Below are 23,099 nucleotides of genomic sequence, written 5' to 3'. Positions count from 1 at the left end.
GTCAAATTTCCCCACAGCACAAATCGCGAGGCACAAACGGACGGACCAGATAGTATGATCATCTGGGCGTACGAGCCAAAACGCCGCCTCCGTAATAGTAGTGCTTCTTTTATTTCCGAGATGACATTGTTCTTCATAGACTAAAAGAATATGAAGTTAAAAGTTGTGGATGTTTTTTCTTTCCCCTATTTCAAATTCTCTTGGATGATTTGACATAAACAACGTGCATCTAGAGAAGTACATAAACAAATTTTGTTTCATATGTTTCAAAATTCTAGATGATAAGAAAGCAATCGTATTTTGGACGAGAAGTACAAATCATCCTTCTTTCAACAGTACAAGCACGAATTTAGGTGAAGCGCAGGGCGACAAGCTATCGTCCGATGGGCGACTGTTTGCTCAGAAACCTCTGCCTTTCTCGCGTGGCGCTGCTGCTTCCTGTCTACGTGAACGCATGTTGCTGATGTGGCATTTCTCCTATAAATGTTGCAACACTACCCAGCCAACCAGGGGGTCTGAGAGGGGCAAATCAATCTGGTCCGTCCAATCCCGTAGCAACAGTAACTTTGCGAGCCCACTTTTCACCCTAGCCGTTGGATGCGGTCATTTTTTCTTTACCTCTGCCTCCTCGTTTATGGTCAATGACGCGTGGGCCTGTTTCGTGCGGGGCCAGTTGCGAGACGGTAGGGTGCGTTTGTTCCGAGTCAGTCGTTTCTCCTGGCAACGCCCGTGCCTGCGCCCGGGGTGAAAACCCTAGATCGTAAAATATCTGGCCCATTCTCAGCACCGCGTCTCCTCTCTTCCGTCCCTCAACCGCGCCAGCCGCCGCGTCGCTGCCGCCGCCGAGCTCTCTCATGTCGCCAGCGGACGGCAGCCCAGAGCCACCGCAGTCGCGCGTCCCCCCTGAACCTACCCAGCGTCGGCGTGGCGCGTTGCCTCGCCGCCTCGCGCCTCCTCCTCGACGACCCCGAGCCGCCGTCGTCGCGCCTCTCTCTCTCTCGAGTACGTCGCGGAGGCGGCCGGCAGCGCGGGCCCGGGAGCAGCCGCGGGGCGCTGGAGCGCCGGCAGGCGACGCTCACGGCCGGTCGCGGGTGTCGCCGCGCGGATGCCGCGTCAGTCGTCGCCGCCGCGGCTCCTCCAGGTGACAGCCGGTCGCGTGCGTCGTCATGCGATGAGGAGGTGGTCGGGCGCCGCCTCGGGTCGACGCCGCCGTCGCGGCTCCTCCACACCATGGCCGACGTATGCTCAGCGGCGGCCTCCGACGAAACCCTAGCCGCCGTCTTCGCCCAGCTCAAGCCCCACACTACCGCTCTCCTCGATGTCCTCCGCAGCCGCGGCCCCGCCTCCAACTCCGTCGCTCCGCCCCCGCCCCCGCTTTGCAGCTCTGCTTCGAGTATGTATACATCTCCCCTCCCCCTCTGCTGCTTGATGACTAGAAATGGTAATTTTGTGTGTGTGCGTGCTTCTCTGGTTCGTGATCTAATCTTGGTATGTTTGTGCACACACGTTCTGTAAGAATCATGTGCTCGTAAGATGGTGCTCTAATTTGGTATGTTTTCGTATGGAAGTCATCAGATATTGAGGCAGCAAGAGGTCACCGAGGCAGTGGAGGTCTTTGAAAGGAGTCATTGCTTGCATTGCGCATTCTTATTGCCAAGGTGAGATCTTCTGTGTTACATCAGCAGTTTGCTAGATGAGAAATTTCTAATGTGTTCAGTCTCCAAACAATGTGTTTTTCTAAACAGGATTCAACAAGATGTTCTCTAGATAAAAGTAGTAATATGCTTGTTTCTGTATCTGATGTGTGGGTGAGAAAAGAGCAGATTTTTAATGGGAACGGAAAATTATTTGCCCATGTTCTATTTTCCTTGGGTATCAAAGGATCTCTTCGTTATTTCTCAGTTTTCATATATGTATGCCCAGACAACGCACAATACTCGGTCCAATCTTGTCGCAAGCATGAAAGGTTCTATTGATGCTATTTGGTGTCATGGATGTCTTCATCTCATATTTATACTTACGAGAAAATCACGAGTTCAGGATTTTGTTTCACCGTCCTCATTTGTTGTTGTTTCATATTTTTTATGAATTTGTGAGGAGCTCACCAAGTTAAACAAACATCTTTTGTGTTTGGCTATTTCTGTCTATCAAACTACATGACACCCTGCGCGTTGCGGCGGGAATCTTTGCTACAAAATAGAATTTATTAACCATCACTTTAAAATAAATGGCAACTGACACAGAAGTTTTTTGAATTGGAGCTGATATATTATTCCCATGTCATGTATAAATTCTATGGTTACTATTCAGAGGTCATTTGAATGTTTCTCTGTCACGATGAGTGTTCGAAAGATTGTCTTGGTTCGGTAGTCACTTAGAATTTATCTGTATTGTATTCTACTAATCGCAATGTTCATAAATAGAATAATTTAACTATCTTGTGTTGGTGAATCTGTTCTCTTATTTTTTAATATCTTCAATTCAAATTTGGTTTAGATTTGTAAACAATGATTGCTAATTCCGTACAATTTACTAATTCCCTGCATGTCTTTGTAATAGTGTTTGGTGCTTGAAAATAAAATTGATGTTGGCCTTTTTATTTTTACCACGAGTATTATCCTGAAGCTAGGCCTGCCTCTTCTCGTGATCTCATTTATCCAATGTGCATGTAAGTTCCCCCACTTCTCTTTTTTTTGTCCTGTCTACATTTATCTTTATGTTGGTACAACATTTTATAGGGGTGTTTTATAGGGGTGGTACAGTCATGCTCCACATGATGCAAAAATATTGGAAATATTACTAATACAATATTGTGGGGTTTTAACTCCTTTTTGCATATAAATGGGATTTTTAGCTTCTTTTTGTATATATATTTCTTGCTTACGCCTTTTCCTCTTGAAACAATACCAGGCAAGCTGACATGTGCCATCTTACCATTCCTATTTTTCCGATTGTATGGAAATTGATTCAGAAAATCCAGTTCGTTTGCTGCCAGTTCGGATCGATCTAATCATCGTTTTCTTCTCCATAGAATTGGGTTTCTCCCCTTGGTGGAGCAGGTAGGGAGCACGGAGCTATTATTCGTGACAATAAATGGGTGCATTGTAACTATCACATCTGCTTGGTGATTATCTCAAACTGTATTACTTGAACTCAGCTTTTATCTCAAGTGAGATCTATGATATATAATATTGGCAAAATGGGGTTCATCAGATTGATCGGCTTACTGTTTTGCTCTTTCTATATCTGATGGTGCCTTCTTTGGTAATGTTTGACATTTGTTTGGATTTTGTGCATGATGCAGAGCTTGTCTTTCCATGAGGTCAAGCCTATTCTCAGATCTCCATAGCATCTGCATACTCGCCTTTTGCCACACTTGGACATGAAAGTCCTATAGAATGGTCAGTTGGTGCCTGCTTTGATGATGTTTGACTTGATAATATTTTTATTCCATCTTACCTTTCCCTGGAAATTGCTTGCAGGAAGGAACAATATGTGATGTTGATCTTGTGATTACTGTTGCTGGTGATGTCACACTTGCATGGGCTAACCATTTGTTGGATAACTTGATTCCCATTGTAAGGTGTTAAGTCGGATCGTATTTGTTCTGATGAGGTTAGTTTTTTTTTGGATAACTGACAATAATCCTCTATCAGCTTAACATGAATCATCCCCTGTTTGTGAAAAAGTTTATTTCCAGTGCATGTATTATGTATATACTTGTATGGCTAAGATTCTGGTGAATTTGTACTGGAAATATTGCAGGGTGTGGTGCGGTTTTCAGAGTTTCAATCCTGATGATTTCGTACCAGTAATATTGCAGTCTGTGGTCCAGAGCAAATGTTGAATGGAGTGCTGAGGACTTTTGGAGGGTGGCCAGTAGGATGAGTTGGATCTGTTCTTCGTAGCAAAGGTGATGCCGTTGCAGACAGGTACCTGAAGTAAGCACTTCTACATTTTGTCATTTATTTTTCTGTATATATGATTTCTCTTGTTGGTTGTAGTGATGTCAAAGCAAGTATGAAGTTGTATATGTAGTTGTCTGCTTCCAAACTGTAGCTAGGAAGTTATGCATAGTTCCTTATTCCCTGTATGCTGCTAAAAACGAAATAAAAATAGCATTACTGTCTAGCAAAAATTCTTTGCTGCATATACGATGATTTTGAAGTGCTGACAGTGTATTTGAGGTGCCACTTTCTATCAATTAGATTTAGCGTTAAAACAATAAAACTCTGCCTTCATATATGAAGCTTTTTCCCTGTTTGCATCGTAAAGAACCTAATTTTACACGGTATTGACAATGTATTTGGCTCATATGCGCAAAGTACAGACATAGATTAAGTTCATGTAACTGTTATTACATTTGATGTTAAATAATAATAATTAGGAAGTTACACATACATTTAAAGTACTAGCATTCAGAGTCAGAGTTAATTTTCTGCTGTTGATGAATTGATGTTGATGAATAGCATCTTACTTAGTTGCTTATCCTCGCCTGCTGATGAATTGGTGCTATTTCGCTCTGGATAGCTACTACTATTTAGAGGTTTGCATAGGCCAAAATGTGGAACCTACAGGTTGCCAGTTTGATCTAACCAATAAATTGCCAAGAATTTATATCCCTAAAAAGATGTCCATTCTGTGCAAGTTTACCTCAATTAATTATTGGTTACCCCTTCGAACTTCAACTTTGCAGTGATACACCCTAAGTGTTTGATACATGGGATTTTGCTTTCGTTGTGCAGTTTGTCTTGTCGAGGGTGTGGAGCTGGTGGTCGGTGGAACGCCTTGCTGGTATGTGGCCTTTGTTTTAGATATCAGAACTGTACACTGGGTTTGGTAAACTTATACAAATGTTTTGCTTAATAGTAAGTTGAACTTATACATACATGGAATCATATTTCAGTTCGTATATGTATTTTCTTTTTAGTATCGTTCGTGCCTATGCCACATGTAGAATTAAACTAGAGGCTTGCTGATCGTTGCATTTTTTCTAGACTGCACTTCAATATTAGTGGTTGATGTGGTTTCTGATCTCTATTAAATGAACTAATAAATGTGTTACGAGAAAAGAGCTCAACATTATCATGTATTCTCTGTCCTCTTACTATATTGAAAGCTACTGAAGCATATCCCTTATATCCAGATTTGATGTTAATGCGAAACATTTTGTGTATGTAGGTGGCTCTGAGTGCACATAATCTGTGTTGATGTATTTAGCCATGGCGTTTATGTCACATGTATGGTACAGTCGTATTCAGCCAAGGTATTTTACCTATCCCTTTCTCTATTACTCTACAGTATGTATATTTGTGGTGGTTGTCAGAGCATGAACTGTGCGGATAGAGATTGTTAGAAATAACCACTTTTGAGCAGAATGTTGCATCCTTCATCACAGTCTTCTGCAGGTCTTGATATGATATTTTCCTTCTGTTTTACTGTCAAGAGATGTGCACGGATGAACCTTCATCACACCTGTCCGCTTGACCAGGAAAGGAATTGGACAGGTAAATCTTGAGCCTTCCCATTTTCTTTTGTGTATTATAATTTAATCTGCATCTGGTTCAGTCGCTCCATTGAGTAGTATATTGGAGTTTAACCTCATCATTACTCCGCCCTTTCCTAAAAACCATTGCCAAGTTGATCAGATATGTGAGAAGCTACTGACTCACATGTACAATTTTCTCCAGGTTTGCTGCAATCTCAGTGTCCCGGCTGGCTGCCGAAGGTTTAGAGTACAAGACGGTTGTCAGCCAATCAGCAGGCCTCTCCACCCTCTAGGTGATTTACTAATTCATAGGCTCATTTTTAGCGATTTATATTCACCAATCCCCGCCTCTTCCCTCCTGCCCAATCCGCTTCCTCCGCAAGCCATCCCGAGCGATGGAGGTGCCTGCAGCATTCACCACGGCTTGGGGGGCCCATTCGGGTGGTGGCGTCGGTGGCGGCGGGTGGAGGTGAGGCGGGCGTGGCCGGAGACAGGCTGGTGCGGGGCGAATCCGCGACGGCGGCGACCGGAGGAGCCGGGCACAGCCGGAGACGGGCCGGCGCGGGGCGGATCCACGGTGGTGACGACCGGAGGCGACGGGCGAGGCCGGAGATGGGCCGGCGCTGGGCGGCCGCCTCGAGTGAAGAACCGGTTCGAAGCGGCGTCGGCTTCCGCGATTGGAAGCGGCGCGGGTGACTGGATGCGGCCGAGCGGTAGCATGGGGTTTTCCCATCCAGCTTGCCACGCGCGTGCATATCATCCACCAGCGGCAGTGACACGCACGTCGCTTATGCCCCTCCTCCTCGGTGTGGTCTCGTCTCTGTTAGCAGGTGAGCTCCTTCTTCCTTTCTCTGTCTCTCGTCGATTATATGAGGGTACTGTGCTTCTGCTGTTGCTGTTGTGGGCAACTGCTAGATGTGTGTGTGCTGGTGGCAAGATGCAGGGATGTGTGTGTTGCTGCTGGTGCTGTGGGCTACTGCTAGATTTGTATACATCTGAATTCAAGTTAAATATATGGATCTGATGTATGTATGTCTGTAGGTTAGAAGATGACAGAAGCAACGCCCCCAATGGACGCCTGGAGCAGGTCATGTTCTTTATTGGTAAGTGGCATCTCCGTATGATCTTTACCAGTGCAATCTTAGTGGTAATAAATTTCTTTTCCACTGATGATTTATCTCATTTTGATCCCTGGATCTGTTTTGGCATGAAATAGTAGCCTGTTACCCAAAACCAAATAACATGATAAACCAAAGCCTCCATATCCATTGCAAGGTTTTTCAGTTTAGTTTGGTGGATCGCATGCTAATGTACCATGGAATTTTTTTTATGCAAGCAGTTTTGTTCGATTGTACACATTTTAAACATCTTGGTAGCGACAACACCATGGAGGCCACTGGTTAGACTATTCGAGCCATTTGTACTTTGATAGAGCCATAGAGGACGTACATTTCAGAAGATTTTGGTGGTTCTTCAGAGTTCTTTGAACTTGGTGTCTATAATTCTATTTTAAGGTATTTTTCAACTATGTTCTTATTGTCGTTTCACTGATCTGCAGGGTTTACAGGTTTCCTTATTTGATATGGATGGCCATTCATGTAGTTGTGCGAATGGCACACACCTCCCTCCCAATACAACAACTATTTAGCTCGCCTGGCGCTGTCTCATTACGGATTGCACTTCATATTCTTATATATACTCATTATCAGTGGAAATACTGTAATAGTACGAGACTGGGTGTGCCTTGATTCAGGCAATCTTTGCTGGACTCGTGGTTCTGAGTTGCTCGATGTGTGGTATTTCTGTTTCCCTTCATTACCATCTGATGTCTACGTTCCCCCTCCTTTCCTGTAGACAGTGTTGGGCCTCCAAGAGCAGAGGTTTGTAGAACAGCAGCAAGTTTTCCCTTAAGTGGATCACCCAAGGTTTATCGAACTCAGGGAGGAAGAGGTCAAAGATATCCCTCTTATGCAACCCTGCAACCACAAAGCAAGAAGTCTCTTGTGTCCCCAACACACCTAATAGGTGCACTAGTTCGGCGAAGAGATAGTGAAATACAGGTGGTATGAATATATATGAGCAGTAGCAACGGTGCCAGAAAATAGCTTGCTGGCGTGTAGTTGATGGTGGTAGTATTGCAGCAGTAGTAACGCAGTAAAAACAAGAACAAGCGATAGTAACTCAGCAGTATTTAGGAACAAGGCCTAGGGATTATACTTTCACTAGTGGACACTCTCAACATTGATCACATAACAGAATAGATAAATGCATACTCTACACTCTTGTTGGATGATGAACGCATTGCGTAGGATTACACGAACCCTCAATGCCGGAGTTAACAAGCTCCACAATTTGTTCATATTTAAGTAACCTTATAGTGTAAGATAGATCAACATAACCAGATAGATCACATCAATACCATCATAATGATAATTAACTCCATAATCTACAAGAGATCATGATCATAGCCTACGACAAGAACCACACGGTGCACACACTAGTCACCTTTACACACGTGCAGGAGGAATAGAACTACTTTAATAACATCACTAGAGTAGCACATAGATGAATTGTGATACAAAACTCATATGAATCTCAATCATGTAAAGCAGCTCATGAGATCATTGTATTGAAGTACATGGAGAGAGATTAACCACATAGCTACCGGTACAGCCCCGAGCCTCGATGGAGAACTACTCCCTCCTCATGGGAGTAGCAGCGGTGATGAAGATGGCGGTGGAGATGGCAGCGGTGTCGATGGAGAAGCCTTCCGGGGGCACTTCCCTGTCCCGGCAGGGTGCCGGAACAGACTCCTGTCCCCCAGATCTTGGCTTCGCGATGGCGGCGGCTCTGGAAGGTTTCTGTGGGTTTCGTCGAACGCCTCAGGGTTTCTGATCCAGGGGCTTTATATAGGCGAAGAGGCGGCGCAGGAGGGCTGACAGGGGGGCCAAACTATAGGGCGGCGCAGCCCCCCCTCTGGCCGCGCCAGCCTGTAGTTTGGTGGGCCTGTGGCCCCCCTCTGACCTCTCTGGTGTGTTCTGGATGCTTCCGGGGATTCTAAGATCTTTGGCGTTGATTTCGTCCGATTCCGAGAATATTTCGTTACTAGGATTTCTGAAACCAAAAACAGCAGAAAACAGGAACTGGCACTTCGGCATCTTGTTAATAGGTTAGTTCCAGAAAATGCACGAATATGACATAAAGTGTGCATAAAACATGTAGATAACATCAATAATGTGGCATGGAACATAAGAAATTATCGATACGTCGGAGACGTATCAGCATCCCCAAGCTTAGTTCTGCTCGTCCCGAGCAGGTAAAACGATAACACAGATAATTTCTGGAGTGACATGCCATCATAATCTTGATCATACTATTTGTAAAGCATATGTAGTGAATGCAGCGATCAAAACAATGTATATGACATGAGTAAACAAGTGAATCATAAAGCAAAGACTTTTCATGAATAGCACTTCAAGACAAGCATCAATAAGTCTTGCATAAGAGTTAACTCATAAAGCAATAATTCAAAGTAAAGGCATTGAAGCAACACAAAAGAAGATTAAGTTTCAGCGGTTGCTTTCAACTTGTAACATGTATATCTCATGGATATTGTCAACATAGAGTAATATAATAAATGCAATAAGCAAGTATGTAGGAATCAATGCACAGTTCACACAAGTGTTTGCTTCTTGAGGTGGAGAGAGATAGGTGAACTGACTCAACATTGAAAGTAAAAGAATGGTCCTCCATAGAGGAAAAGCATCGATTGCTATATTTGTGCTAGAGCTTTGATTTTGAAAACATGAAACAATTTTTGTCAACGGTAGTAATAAAGCATATGCATCATGTAAATTATATCTTATAAGTTGCAAGCCTCATGCATAGCGTACTAATAGTGCCCGCACCTTGTCCTAATTAGCTTGGACTACCGGATCATCACAATGCACATGTTTTAACCAAGTGTCACAAAGGGGTACCTCTATGCCGCCTGTACAAAGGTCTAAGGAGAAAGCTCGCATTGGATTTCTCGCTATTGATTATTCTCAACTTAGACATCCATACCGGGACAACATAGACAACAGATAATGGACTCCTCTTTTATGCATAAGCATGTAACAACAATTAATAAATTTCTCATTTGAGATTGAGGATATATGTCCAAAACTGAAACTTCCACCATGGATCATGGCTTTAGTTAGCGGCCCAATGTTCTTCTCTAACAATATGCATGCTTAACCATAAGGTGGTAGATCGCTCTTACTTCAGACAAGACGAACATGCATAGCAACTCACATGAAATTCAACAAGGAGTAGTTGATGGCGTCCCCAGTGAACATGGTTATCGCACAACAAGCAACTTAATAAGAGATAAAGTGCATAATTACATATTCAATACCACAATAGTTTTTTAAGCTATTTGTCCCATGAGCTATATATTGCAAAGGTAAATGATGGAATTTTAAAGGTAGCACTCAAGCAATTTACTTTGGAATGGCGGAAAATACCATGTAGTAGGTAGGTATGGTGGACACAAATGGCATAGTGTTGTTTGGCTCAAAGATTTGGATGCATGAGAAGTATTCCCTCTCGATACAAGGTTTAGGCTAGCAAGGTTGTTTGAAGCAAACACAAGCACGAACTAGTACAGCAAAACTCACATAAAACACATATTACAAGCATTATAAAACTATACATCGTCTTCCTTGTTGTTCAAACATCTTACTAGAAAATATCTAGACTCTAGAGAAACCACTCATGCAAACCAAATTTTAACAAGCTCTATGTATTTCTTCACTAATGGGTGCAAGGTATATGATGCAAGAGCTTAAACAAGAGCACAACAATTGCCAAGTATCAAGTTATTCAAGGCATCATACCAATTACTACATGTAGCATTTTCCAATTCCAACCATATAACAATTTAACGAAGAAGAAATTTCGCCATGAATATTATGAGCTAAGAACACATGTGTTCATACGAACCAGCGGAGCGTGTCTCTCTCCCACACAAGCATGATGTAATACAATTTATTCAAACACAAACAAAAACAAAAACAAACCGACGCTCCAAGAAAAAGCACATAAGATGTGATGGAATAAAAATATAGTTTCAGGGGAGGAACCTGATAATGTTGTCGATGAAGAAGGGGATGCCTTGGGCATCCCCAAGCTTAGACGCTTGAGTCTTCTTGATATATGCAGGGGTGAACCACCGGGTGCATCCCCAAGCTTAGAGCTTTCACTCTCCTTGATCATGTTGCATCATACTCCTCTCTTGATCCTTGAAAACTTCCTCCACACCAAACTCGAAACAACTCATTAGAGGGTTAGTGCACAATATAAATTGACATATTCAGAGGTGACACAATCATTCTTAACACTTCTGGACATTGCATAATGCTACTGGACATTAATGGATCAAAGAAATTCATCCAACATAGCGAAAGAGGCAATGCGAAATAAAAGGCAGAATCTGTCAAAACAGAACAGTTCGTATTGACGAATTTTAAAATGACACCAGACTTGCTCAAATGAAAATGCTCAAATTGAATGAAAGTTGCGTACATATCTGAGGATCATGCATGTAAATTGGCTTAATTTTCTGAGCTACCTACAGGGAGGTAGACCCAGATTCGTGACAGCAAAGAAATCTGGAACTGCGCAGTAATCCAAATCTAGTACTTACTTTACTATCAAAGACTTTACTTGGCACAACAAAACACAAAACTAAGATAAGGAGAGGTTGCTACAGTAGTAAACAACTTCCAAGACACAAATATAAAACAAAGTACTGTAGCAAAATAACACATGGGTTATCTCCCAAGAAGTTCTTTCTTTATAGCCATTAAGATGGGCTCAGCAGTTTTAATGATGCACTCATAAGAAATAGTATTTGAAGCAAAAGAGAGCATCAAGAGGCAAATTCAAAACACATTTAAGTCTAACATGCTTCCTATGCAAAGGAATCTTGTAAATAAACAAGTTCATGAAGAGCAAAGTAACAAGCATAGGAAGATAAAACAAGTGTAGCTTCAAAAATTTCAGCACATAGAGAGGTATTTTAGTAACATGAAAATTTCTACAACCATATTTTCCTCTCTCATAATAACTTTCAGTAGCAACATTAGCAAACTCAACAATATAACTATCACATAAAGCATTCTTATCATGAGTCTCATGCATAAAATTATTACTCTCCACATAGGCATAATCAATTTTATTAGTTGTAGTGGGAGCAAATTCAACAAAGTAGCTATCATTATTATTCTCATCAAGTGTAGGAGGCATAGTATAATCACAACAAAATTTACTCTCCATAGTAGGTGGCACCAAAAGACCACTATCATTATAATCATCATAAATAGGAGGCAAAGTATCATCAAAGAAAATTTTCTCCTCAATGCTTGGGGGACTAAAAATATCATGCTCATCAAAGCCAGCTTCCCCAAGCTTAGAATTTTCCGTATCATTAGCAACAATGGTGTTCAAAGCGTTCATACTAATATCATTGCTACTAGCATGCAAATAAGATTCCATGGGTTTTTTAATTTTCGCATTAAACCATTCATGTCTTGACTCAGGAAATAGAATAAAAAGCTCACAGATGTTGTCCATTATGCCTTACTAGTGTAAACAAGAAACAAAAAGTTGCAATTGCAGGATCTAAAGGAAATAGCTTCGAGCACAAACACAATGGCGCCAGAAAAGTACTTTACCTGGAACCGGAGTATGAGTGCCTTTTACCTTTCCTCCCCGCAACGGCGCCGAGAAAAGTGCTTGATGTCTACGTTCCCCTCCTTTCCTGTAGACAGTGTTGGGCCTCCAAGAGCAGAGGTTTGTAGAACAGCAGCAAGTTTTCCCTTAAGTGGATCACCCAAGGTTTATCGAACTCAGGGAGGAAGAGGTCAAAGATATCCCTCTTATGCAACCCTGCAACCACAAAGCAAGAAGTCTCTTGTGTCCCCAACACACCTAATAGGTGCACTAGTTCGGCGAAGAGATAGTGAAATACAGGTGGTATGAATATATATGAGCAGTAGCAACGGTGCCATAAAATAGCTTGCTGGCGTGTAGTTGATGGTGGTAGTATTGCAGCAGTAGTAACGCAAAGAAACAAGAAACAAGCGTAGTAACTCAGCAGTATTTAGGAACAAGGCCTAGGGATTATACTTTCACTAGTGGACACTCTCAACATTGATCACATAACAGAATAGATAAATGCATACTCTACACTCTTGTTGGATGATGAACGCATTGCGTAGGATTACACGAACCCTCAATGCCGGAGTTAACAAGCTCCACAATTTGTTCATATTTAAGTAACCTTATAGTGTAAGATAGATCAACATAACCAGATAGATCACATCAATACCATCATAATGATAATTAACTCCATAATCTACAAGAGATCATGATCATAGCCTACGACAAGAACCACACGGTGCACACACTAGTCACCTTTACACACGTGCAGGAGGAATAGAACTACTTTAATAACATCACTAGAGTAGCACATAGATGAATTGTGATACAAAACTCATATGAATCTCAATCATGTAAAGCAGCTCATGAGATCATTGTATTGAAGTACATGGAGAGAGATTAACCACATAGCTACCGGTACAGCCCCGAGCCTCGATGGAGAACTACTCCCTCCTCATGGGAGTAGCAGCGGTGATGAAGATGGCGGTGGAGATGGCAGCGGTGTCGATGGAGAAGCCTTCCGGGGGCACTTCCCCGTTCCGGCAGGGTGCCGGAACAGAGACTCCTGTCCCCCAGATCTTGGCTTCGCGATGGCGGCGGCTCTGGAAGGTTTCTGTGGGTTTCGTCGAACGCCTCAGGGTTTCTGATCCAGGGGCTTTATATAGGTGAAGAGGCGGCGCAGGAGGGCTGATAGGGGGGCCAAACTATAGGGCGGCGCGGCCCCCCTCTGGCCGCGCCAGCCTGTAGTTTGGTGGGCCTGTGGCCCCCTCCGACCTCTGCGGTGTGTTACGGATGCTTCCGGGGATTCTAAGATCTTTGGCGTTGATTTCGTCCGATTCCGAGAATATTTCGTTACTAGGATTTCTGAAACCAAAAACAGCAGAAAACAGGAACTGGCACTTCGGCATCTTGTTAATAGGTTAGTTCCAGAAAATGCACGAATATGACATAAAGTGTGCATAAAACATGTAGATAACATCAATAATGTGGCATGGAACATAAGAAATTATCGATACGTCGGAGACGTATCACCATCTATTTTGGGTGGTTAATTCCTCTTACGTCAAGCTAGATGAGGTGTCCATGCCTGTGGCCTCGCCTTCTCCAACTTAGCTGCAGGTATACCAAATCCTTCATGTCTCCTCTTGAGTTTGTGTGCAATCTCTGATTTGGTTATGCTTGTTTGGCATATCTTGTGCTTGATGTTACACCCTAGATTGTTGTTTGCCGCCTGACACAAATGCTAAATGGGGGGTGCAGATTTGGGGAGGCGCCGGGCGCGGCCGAAGATGGGCCGGCGCGGGGCGGATCCGCTCCGGCGACGACCAGAGGCGAAGGGGCGCAGCCGGAGACGGGCCAGCCGGAGGTGAAGGGGCAGCGAGGGGCAGCGCTGGGACGGTGGTGGAGGAACAGTGACGAGCGCGCCGGCCATGGCGCCGCTCGCCGGAGCATATCAGCGTCTCGTCACTCGTCAATATTACTTCCCCATGTGAGCTCTTTATTCTCGTTCTTCCTCCTACTTTAGTATTTTTCGCCACGCATGGGTACAGAGAAAGTCATAGCCATCTCTTCCGTTTATTGGCTTTTTTTATTTATTGTTGGAGGTGATGCTAATTCGGTTCACACCGGCGATTATTCTTGTGCTGCATTTGTTGGTTTGCTGCATTTGGGTTCAGATAGAAGAGATCCATTTGCATTAGGATCTTTTTGTGAGAATCAACTTGGTGAAAAAAGGCGTATGATTTGTTTGTTCACTCAATGGATCAGGTGATGACATGCCCTCGCTCGCTGATCTTGTGCTTGATCTATATATGTGTACTATATAGTATTTAATGGTTAAAGTTTCAAAAGGGTTGAACACCAACCAGAAGTTTTCCTCTGGTTAGAGAAGCGGGGATTATATACCTTTGAATTGACTCTTTTTCCTGCACCAATAGTTGATAATTTAATTACAAAGTTTAGCCAGCTTGTTGAAAAATAATTCTAGCAGCACCCTGTTCCTGACTTAGATTTTCTATAGATGTTTAATTGCTGGAATTGTAATTGCGCCGACATTGATATATAATATGAATGCTTGATAGTTTTCGTTGTGGAGATCTCCATGAGCCCAATGGCATAGTATGCTATCCAATGAAGCTGATTCAGCCCGAACTACTCATGCTTATTCTCTTCACTTTATCAGGTTTAGGATAGCTTACTGCCCTTGCCATGCAATATTTGTAGTGTTTTTCTATGTTTGGTCGCATTTCTTTTTGTTAGGGAATATATATGGTTCTAATTTGACCACTCTTCTCAAATTTCAGGTTGTTTTCAAAGGTTGCAGCCAAGCACATTATCACCATATGTTCTAGAGCCTTTTTGGGAGGTGACGGAGTAGAATGTTCTTGCTAATCAGCTTCTTGGGAAGGTTTGGTTTTGTGCTCATTTATCATTAGATGATGTCCTGAACATCTGTTGTAAAGTAGTTCCAGTAACCTGATGCTGAGTAGTACCAACAGGTATTCCAGGTACTCGTGCTCTTATACCCATCCTAACACAACAACACTAAATTAGTTTTAGTTCTTTGTGTAAGCCTGTGTCATAAAATAGATTATATACTTCAGCTTTGCATGCGGTATTGTCCTTATGGTGTTACTGTGCAGATGCTTCTTGGGCAGCCATATTTCATAAGCTTAGCGTCATATGACTTCCGAAATACTGGCTCCTGGCACAAGGGCACCACCCCATTGTATATGCATTAAGATCTCTGGTGAAGTTTGTCACGCCTTGTTAATTATATGAGCTTAGCAGAGCTTCGTTCCTGGTATATATGTTATTGGTTATGATCCATGTATAGTGAGTTTTAGTATATCAATGTTGTATAAACTATTCCTTGTGAAATGTTGCATATTCGCACATCGTGCAATTCAGTAAATAATATTAAGGCGACTCCGTCCCAAATATACAACTGCAGCCTTCTGAATGGAAGTTTGGTGATTGGGCAACGAAGTTTATTACTTGGTATTTTTCTCCTGCAAGATTGGACACCAAGCCTAATACTTGGCTTTCAATATATACCAGCTAATGTTCAAAAAAAATATATACCAGCTATAACAAGATAAAACTTATGGCTTCTATTCTGGCCTGTCTCTGTCTTTAGTGACGCATCGGGCTCTTATAAATTCAGTTCATATAAACTCTGGCCTTTGAGAATGGATGTGGCCCTCGATTTGGCTTTTCAATTTAACAGGAGATTAAAAATGATGCTTGCATTTATCAAAGAAAGGTTACTTCTTTATAAACAAACATTTCATTCAAAGTGATGTTTTCCCACCTGTGTTCACTGATTTTCGTACAATACTTACATGTGATGATTTGATAAATATTTATGCTATATTGTTAAATTTATTTTGCAGACAGGATACATAGCCTTGCAGTTTGTTTTTCGCTCTACATGTGAATAGAATTCATCGGAGCTACTTCCGTGATGGCAAGATCGATCAACTTTTGAAGGTGTATACTGCTTGCCTTGGATGGTGCTCACATGTTATCTATCTTCTATGGTGAACCCGATCCGATCGTACGAACATTTCATGCAATATTTTTAGTTGTGAGATCGTGTTGTTGAACCTTTAACTAAATTTCTGTAGAATGTGCATAGGAATTTCATAAGACAAATTTTCTCTTTTTTACGTAGACCACATAAAATGTTGGTTATTCGTGAAACTTGATGAACACACATTTATTATGGAGATGTACATGTAGAATTTTTTTTCAAAAATTTTCGACATTTCTAAATATAATTTTTTGGTAGAGGAAGCAAACGTACCCGGGAGCCGAATTGAATTTCCAGTTAATGTCCACCTATTTAAATAAAGTAATATACCAACCTATAAAACTTAAGACCAATTAGTGTAAACCTTTGGTCTTAAAGGCACTAAAACAGTTAAATTCTGGGCTAATTCTTAATACTAAAATAAGCTAAATTTTATATGATTTAAATTATGACTTGATTTTGCCATTGCGCGGTAGCGCAACGGGTCATCGAGGGCGTTTCCCAAAGGAAAGTGGAAGCGACATCCAGAGCACTACCCAAATGAAAGTACAAGGGCTATCGAGGGCGTTTCCTCCAACGAACCACACAACATACTATTATACCTCACCATGGGACGCCCTGTCGGATACTATTCTACTCGATCCAAAAGCTCTACTCCAACCTCGGATGATGTTATAGCTCACCTGGATGGCCACCCAACCCGAATGCCCTCCCTTTACCACTACGGTGATGACATCGGCAAGAAGAGTACAGCTCCGCTCCAAGCCTCTGATACTAAAATAAGCCAAAACTTATGGTTCAGATTTTTATTGAATTATGCAATTTGTGCAATAGCACAACGCGGTAATTCAGTACTAAAATAAGAGAAACCCTATGGTTAGCCTTCGTCATTGCGCGATAGCGCAACGGGTCATCTAGTCTACATAAGCAGTGCTGCCTCCCTCTCAAGCATGATTCCTCTGATTTGTTTCTCTCTAACCATGCTTATATAGATGCTCTCTCTCTCTCTGTGTGTGTGCATGTTGTGCTGGTGCAGCTGTCGTTGCTCCGCTGCTACTATATTCCCTTACTCATGCTTTATTCTATTGAAAAAATGATGAATGTGATCTTTTGTTCGTAAATTATATCCGCAACTGAATTGACAAAAATAAACAAATAAAAATATCACTACAAGAAAAGTTGCCATGGCCGATGAAGTTGAAGTCGCGCCGTGGTTGCTGGTGTACCATGGCCGACGATTTTGGGTCCCTCCGTGGTGCATGTCAAAACTTTTTTTTTCTCGTTTTTGAGGCCACCTAGCCCGACGAAAGCGGCCAAAACGTCGCGTATGGTGGCCCGGGACGTGGTGCATCTCGAAATCTCGGGTTCACCGGCCGAGTCAACGCAAATCCGCACCGCCAAGGGATGTAGGGCCCAGATGGCAGCCTCTCTGGCATTGTTTTTTTTCTCGATCGCGCCATCTCGTTCAACGTTCTCCGATCGAGCCGTTTACGATGCAGGATCATGGGTCCCGCATGTCATCCTCTATGAACCAAAATTCTTTCTATTCTTGGATTTTTTTGACCCCCTGATTTCTGGCTACTTCCTTTTTCTTTTGATCCCTTGCCGCCTTGGAAACGTTGAGACCGCTGCTGCTAAATGGGACCCGCATGTCATCCTCTATGTGCAATCAACTTTCTTTTCTTGGAGTTTTTTTTGGCACCTCAAATTTGGTCACTTGCCTTTTTCTTTCGATCCCCTGCCGCCTCTCAAACGGTGATACCGCTGCTGCTAACTGGGACCCGCATGTCATCCTCTATGTACTATAAAACTTTCTTTTCTTGAATTATTTTTGGCACCTCATATTTGGTCACTTACCTTTTTCTTTCGATCCCCAGCCGCCTCTCAAACGGTGATACCGCTGCTGCTAACGGGACCCGCATGTCATCCTCTATGTACTATAAAACTTTCTTTTCTTGAATTATTTTTGGCACCTCATATTTGGTCACTTACCTTTTTCTTTCGATCCCCTGCCGCCTCTCAAACGGTGATACCGCTGCTGCTAAATGGGACCCGCATGTCATCCTCTATGGACTATAAAACTTTCTTTTCTTGAATTATTTTTGGCACCTCATATTTGGTCACTTACCTTTTTCTTTCGATCCCCTGCCGCCTCTCAAACGGTGATACCGCTGCTGCTAAATGGGACCCGCATGTCATCCTCTATGTACTATAAAACTTTCTTTTCTTGAATTATTTTTGGCTCCTCATATTTTTTCACTTGCCTTTTCTTTCGATCCCCTGCCGCCTCTCAAACGGTGATACCGCTGCTGCTAAATGGGACCCGCATGTCATCCTCTATGGACTATAAAACTTTCTTTTCTTGAATTATTTTTGGCTCCTGATATTTGGTCACTTGCCTTTTTCTTTCGATCCCCTGCCGCCTCTCAAACAGTGAGACCGTCGCAGCCTAAATGGGACCCGCATGTCATCCTCTATGAGCAATCAACTTTCTTTTCTTGGAGTTTTTTTTGGCACCTCATATTTGGTCACTTGCCTTTTTCTTTCGATCTCATGCCACGTTTGAAACGTTGAGGAACCTGCTGGCTCATGGGACCCGCATGTCATCCTCTATGTGCTATAAAAGTTTCCTTTGTTGGATTTTTTTCACCCTCTGATTTTTGGCTTGCCTTTTTATTTTGATCCCCTGCCCCCTTTGAAACGTTGAGTAAGCTGTTGGCTCAAGGGACCCGCATGGCATCCTCTATGTCATCCTACTTTCTTTTTCTTTTGATCTCAAGCCGCATTACAAACATTGAGACCGCTGCTGCAAAATGGGACCCACATGTCATCCTCTATGTACAATAAATCTTGGATTATTTTTGGCTCCTGATATTTGGTCACTTGCCTTTTTCTTTCGATCTCATGCCACCTTTGAAACGTTGAGTAAGCTGCTGGCTCATGGGTCCCGCATGTCATCCTCTACGAACAATAAAAGTTTCCTTTCTTGGAGTTATTTTGACCCCTAATTTCTGGCTATTTGCCTTTTTCTTTTGATCCCCTGCCCCCTTTGAAACGATGAGGACGCTGTTGGCAGGTCGGTCCCACATGTCATCCTCTATGAACAATAAAAGTTTCCTTTGGTGGATTTATTTTTGACCCCTAATAAATTTCTGGCTATTTCCTTTTTTTCTTTTGATCCCCTGCCGCCTTGGAATTGTTGAGAATGCTGCTGCCTCATTTTTCTTTTGGTCCTGTGCCGCCTTGGAAATGTTGAGACCGCTGCTACAAAATGGGACCCGCATGTCGTCCTCTATATACAATAAAGTTTCTTTTCTTGGATTATTTTTGGCTCCTGATATTATGTCACTTGGCTTTTTCTTTCGATCTCATGCCAACTTTGAAACGTTGAGGATGCTGCTGCCTCATGGGTCCCGCATGTCATCCTCTCAAAACGATAAATGTTTTCTTTTCTTGTATTTTTTTACCAACTGATTTTTGGCTTTTTTTATTTTCGGTCCCCTGCCGCCTTTGAAACGTTGACGACGCTGCTGGCTCATGGGTCCCCGATGTCAGCCTCCCCGTACAAGAAACATGTGATATTTTATTTTGCAGACAATAAACGTTGTATTTCGCTCTGAGCTATTGCAAACGGATAAATTAAATCTTTATATCTACATAAACAAACTTATATGTTGAATCTCCTTGTTTTTTGTTTTTGCGAAGCATAGGACTTTCCTGTTTTTTTTTGAGAAAAATCCGACCTTTCCTGTTTTGGAGTGGGCTGAAATTGTACGAGTCAAAAGGCCCCGGCGGGATAGTTCGAAGGCCCAGATGTCCGGATACAGCCCAATTGAAATCTTTCTTTTCTTGGATTTTTTTTCACACCCGATTTACGGCTACTTCATTTTTCTTTCGGTCCTGTGCCGCCTTGGAAGCGTTGAGACCGCTGCTACAAAATGGGACCCGCATGTCATCCTCTATGTACAATAAAGTTTCTTTTCTTGGATTATTTTTGGCTCCTGATATTATGTCACTTGCCTTTTTCTTTCAATCTCATGCCGACTTTGAAACGTTGAGGAAGCTGCTGGCTCATGGGTCCCGCATGTCATCCTCTATGAACAATAAAAGTTTCCTTTGTTGGATTTATTTTTTTCCCCTAATTTCTGGCTATTTGCCTTTTTCTTTTGATCCCCTGCCCCCTTTGAAACGATGACGACGCAGCTGGCAAGTCGGTCCCACATGTCATCCTCTATGAACAATAAAAGTTTCCTTTGATGGATTTATTTTTGACCCTAATTAATTTCTGGCTATTTCCTTTTTCTTTTGATCCCCTGCCGCCTTGAAATAGTTGAGGATGCTGCTGCCTCATGGGTCCCGCATGTCATCCTCTCAGAAAGGTAAATGTTTCTTTTCTTGAATTTTTTTACCAACTGATTTTTGGCTTATTTTTTCTTTCGATCTCCTGCCACCTTCAAAACGTTGACGACGCTGCTGGCTCATGGGTCCCCAATGTCAGCCTCCCCATACTACAAATCCTCTTTCTGCAAAGGTTGTATTTCTAGATAGATAAGGTGGATTCGAATCTTCCATGGTTCAGGCAGCTCAGGTAAGCCTTCTTGCACTGATTAATGGAAGTAGTGTATAGCAAGGTCAAGACATGTGGCTCGGTGTAATGAATCTATTTGAATCATGTTGTGGGTTCAATCTGATAGTTCTCTAACAGGTCAGCCAAAATAGAAATTAAGTTTTTTTCTAAAATGGAAATGCAAATTAAGATGAACACAAACATTAGTTATCATAATAGCTGATCATACATACATACTTGCTAAGAGCAAAAGCTTGCCAGAGTTTTACCACCCATACAATTAATTAGCGCTCGTATAAGATAACCTTATATAAGTATAACTACAAATGCATTTGCTAAGGGCTCATGGGGCAACAGAACTAGACAACCGCGAACTTTATGACCAGCATGTCACAGCGGCATCGAAAGATCTTGACCTTCAACTTTGATCCAATGCGAAGTTTGGCACCGTCAATGAACTTTTTCCACCTGGAAGTAACAGCCAAGCGGCCATCTGTGGGACTGACGGAGTACCGTCCCTCCACGGTGAGACCGTCACTCTCCATGACGAGGGATATCTTGCCCCTTCGGCCAGCATTGAGATCCTTGGAGATACTTTTAGGCAATTTCTGATTCAAAGCAAGAGATACTGATACGTCTCCGACGTATCGATAATTTCTTGTGTTCCATGCCACATTATTGATGTTATCTACATGTTTTATGCACACTTTATGTCATATTCGTGCATTTTCTAGAACTAACCTATTAACAAGATGCCGAAGTGCCAGTTCCTGTTTTCTGCTGCTTTTGGTTTCAGAAATCCTAGTAACGAAATATTCTCGGAATCGGACGAAATCAACGCCAAAGATCTTAGAATCCCCGGAAGCATCCAGAACACACGAGAGGGACCCGGAGGGGGCACAGGCCCACCACACCATACCCTGGCGCGGCCTAGGGGGGGCCCGCGCCCCCCTATGGTTTGGCCAGCCCTTCGACCCTCCTGCGCCGCCTCTTCGCCTATATAAAGCCCCTGGATCGAAAACCCTGATGCGTTCGGCGAAAACCACAGAAACCTTCCAGAGCCGCCGCCATCGCGACGCCAAGATCTGGGGGACAGGAGTCTCTGTTCCGGCACGCTGCCGGAACGGGGAAGTGCCCCCGGAAGGCTCCTCCATCGACACCGCTGCCATCTCCACCGCCATCTTCATCACCGCTGCTGCTCCCATGAGGAGGGAGTAGTTCTCCATCGAGGCTCGGGGCTGTACCGGTAGCTATGTGGTTCATCTCTCTTCCATGTACCTCAATACAATAATCTCATGAGCTGCTTTACATGATTGAGATTCATATGAGTTTTGTATCACTATTCATCTATGTGCTACTCTAGCAATGTTATTAAAGTAGTCCTATTCCTCCTGCACGTGTGTAAAGGTGACAGTGTGTGCACCGTGTTAGTACTTGGTTTATGCTATGATCATGATCTCTTGTAGATTGCGAAGTTAACTATTGCTATGATAATATTGATGTGATCTATTCCTCCTACATATGCATGAAGGTGACAGTGTGCATGCTATGTTAGTACTTGGTTTAATCTGTTGATCTATCTTACACTATAAGGTTACTTAAATATGAACAAATTGTGGAGCTTGTTAACTCCGGCATTGAGGGTTCGTGTAATCCTACGCAATGCGTTCATCATCCAACAAAAGTGTAGAGTATGCATTTATCTATTCTGTTATGTGATCAATGTTGAGAGTGTCCACTAGTGAAAGTCTAATCCCTAGGCCTTGTTCCTAAATACTGCTGCGTTACTACTGCTTGTTTACTGTTTCACTGTGTTACTACTGCTGCAATACTACCACCATCAACTACACGCCAAAGAAGCTATTTTTCTCGGCACCGTTGCTACTGCTCATACTTATTCATACCACCTGTATTTCACTATCTCTTCGCCGAACTAGTGCACCTATTAGGTGTGTTGGGGACACAAGAGACTTCTTGCTTTGTGGTTGCAGGGTTGCATGAGAGGGATATCTTTGACCTCTTCCTCCCTGAGTTCGATAAACCTTGGGTAATCCACTTAAGGGAAAACTTGCTGCTGTTCTACAAACCTCTGCTCTTGGAGGCCCAACACTGTCTACAGGAAAGGAGGGGGAACGTAGACATCAAGCACTTTTCTGGCGCCGTTGCCGGGGAGGAAAGGTAAAAGGTACTCACACTCCGGATCTCGGCTACTAAGCTATTTACCGGCGTTGTAAGTACTCGAAGCTATTTCCTTTAGATCCTGCAATTGCAACTTGTTGTTTCTTGTTTACACTAGTAAGGCA

At 42.9% G+C, this 23,099-nt stretch overlaps 2 long non-coding RNA genes across 4 annotated transcripts; both read left to right on the top strand.

Annotated features, from left to right (window-relative positions):
* Positions 1–1,374: 1,374 nt before the first annotated feature.
* On the top strand, positions 1,375–6,308 carry LOC127306888 (uncharacterized). Of its 2 annotated transcripts, XR_007854951.2 has the most exons (10): positions 1,375–1,658; positions 2,560–2,668; positions 2,911–3,124; positions 3,305–3,401; positions 3,483–3,615; positions 3,766–3,941; positions 4,746–4,794; positions 5,182–5,266; positions 5,447–5,507; positions 5,691–6,308. It is a non-coding gene; the product is annotated as an uncharacterized lncRNA (long non-coding RNA). The 2 variants fall into 2 exon arrangements; XR_007854955.2 differs by lacking the exon at positions 1,375–1,658 and having other exon boundaries at positions 2,147–3,059.
* A 7,413-nt stretch (positions 6,309–13,721) lies between these two features.
* Positions 13,722–15,641, top strand: LOC127306877 (uncharacterized). 2 transcript variants are annotated; one of them, XR_007854941.1, is made up of 4 exons: positions 13,722–13,813; positions 13,955–14,183; positions 14,462–14,876; positions 14,998–15,641. It is a non-coding gene; the product is annotated as an uncharacterized lncRNA (long non-coding RNA). The 2 variants fall into 2 exon arrangements; XR_007854942.1 differs by having other exon boundaries at positions 14,371–14,876.
* The last annotated feature ends 7,458 nt before the right edge of the window (positions 15,642–23,099 follow it).

This window comes from Lolium perenne, chromosome 1 (assembly GCF_019359855.2).
Source record: "Lolium perenne isolate Kyuss_39 chromosome 1, Kyuss_2.0, whole genome shotgun sequence".
In the NCBI taxonomy this organism is placed as follows: domain Eukaryota; kingdom Viridiplantae; phylum Streptophyta; class Magnoliopsida; order Poales; family Poaceae; genus Lolium; species Lolium perenne.
Note: the sequence above shows the minus strand (reverse complement) of the source record. Positions and strands in the feature narration are given on the sequence as shown.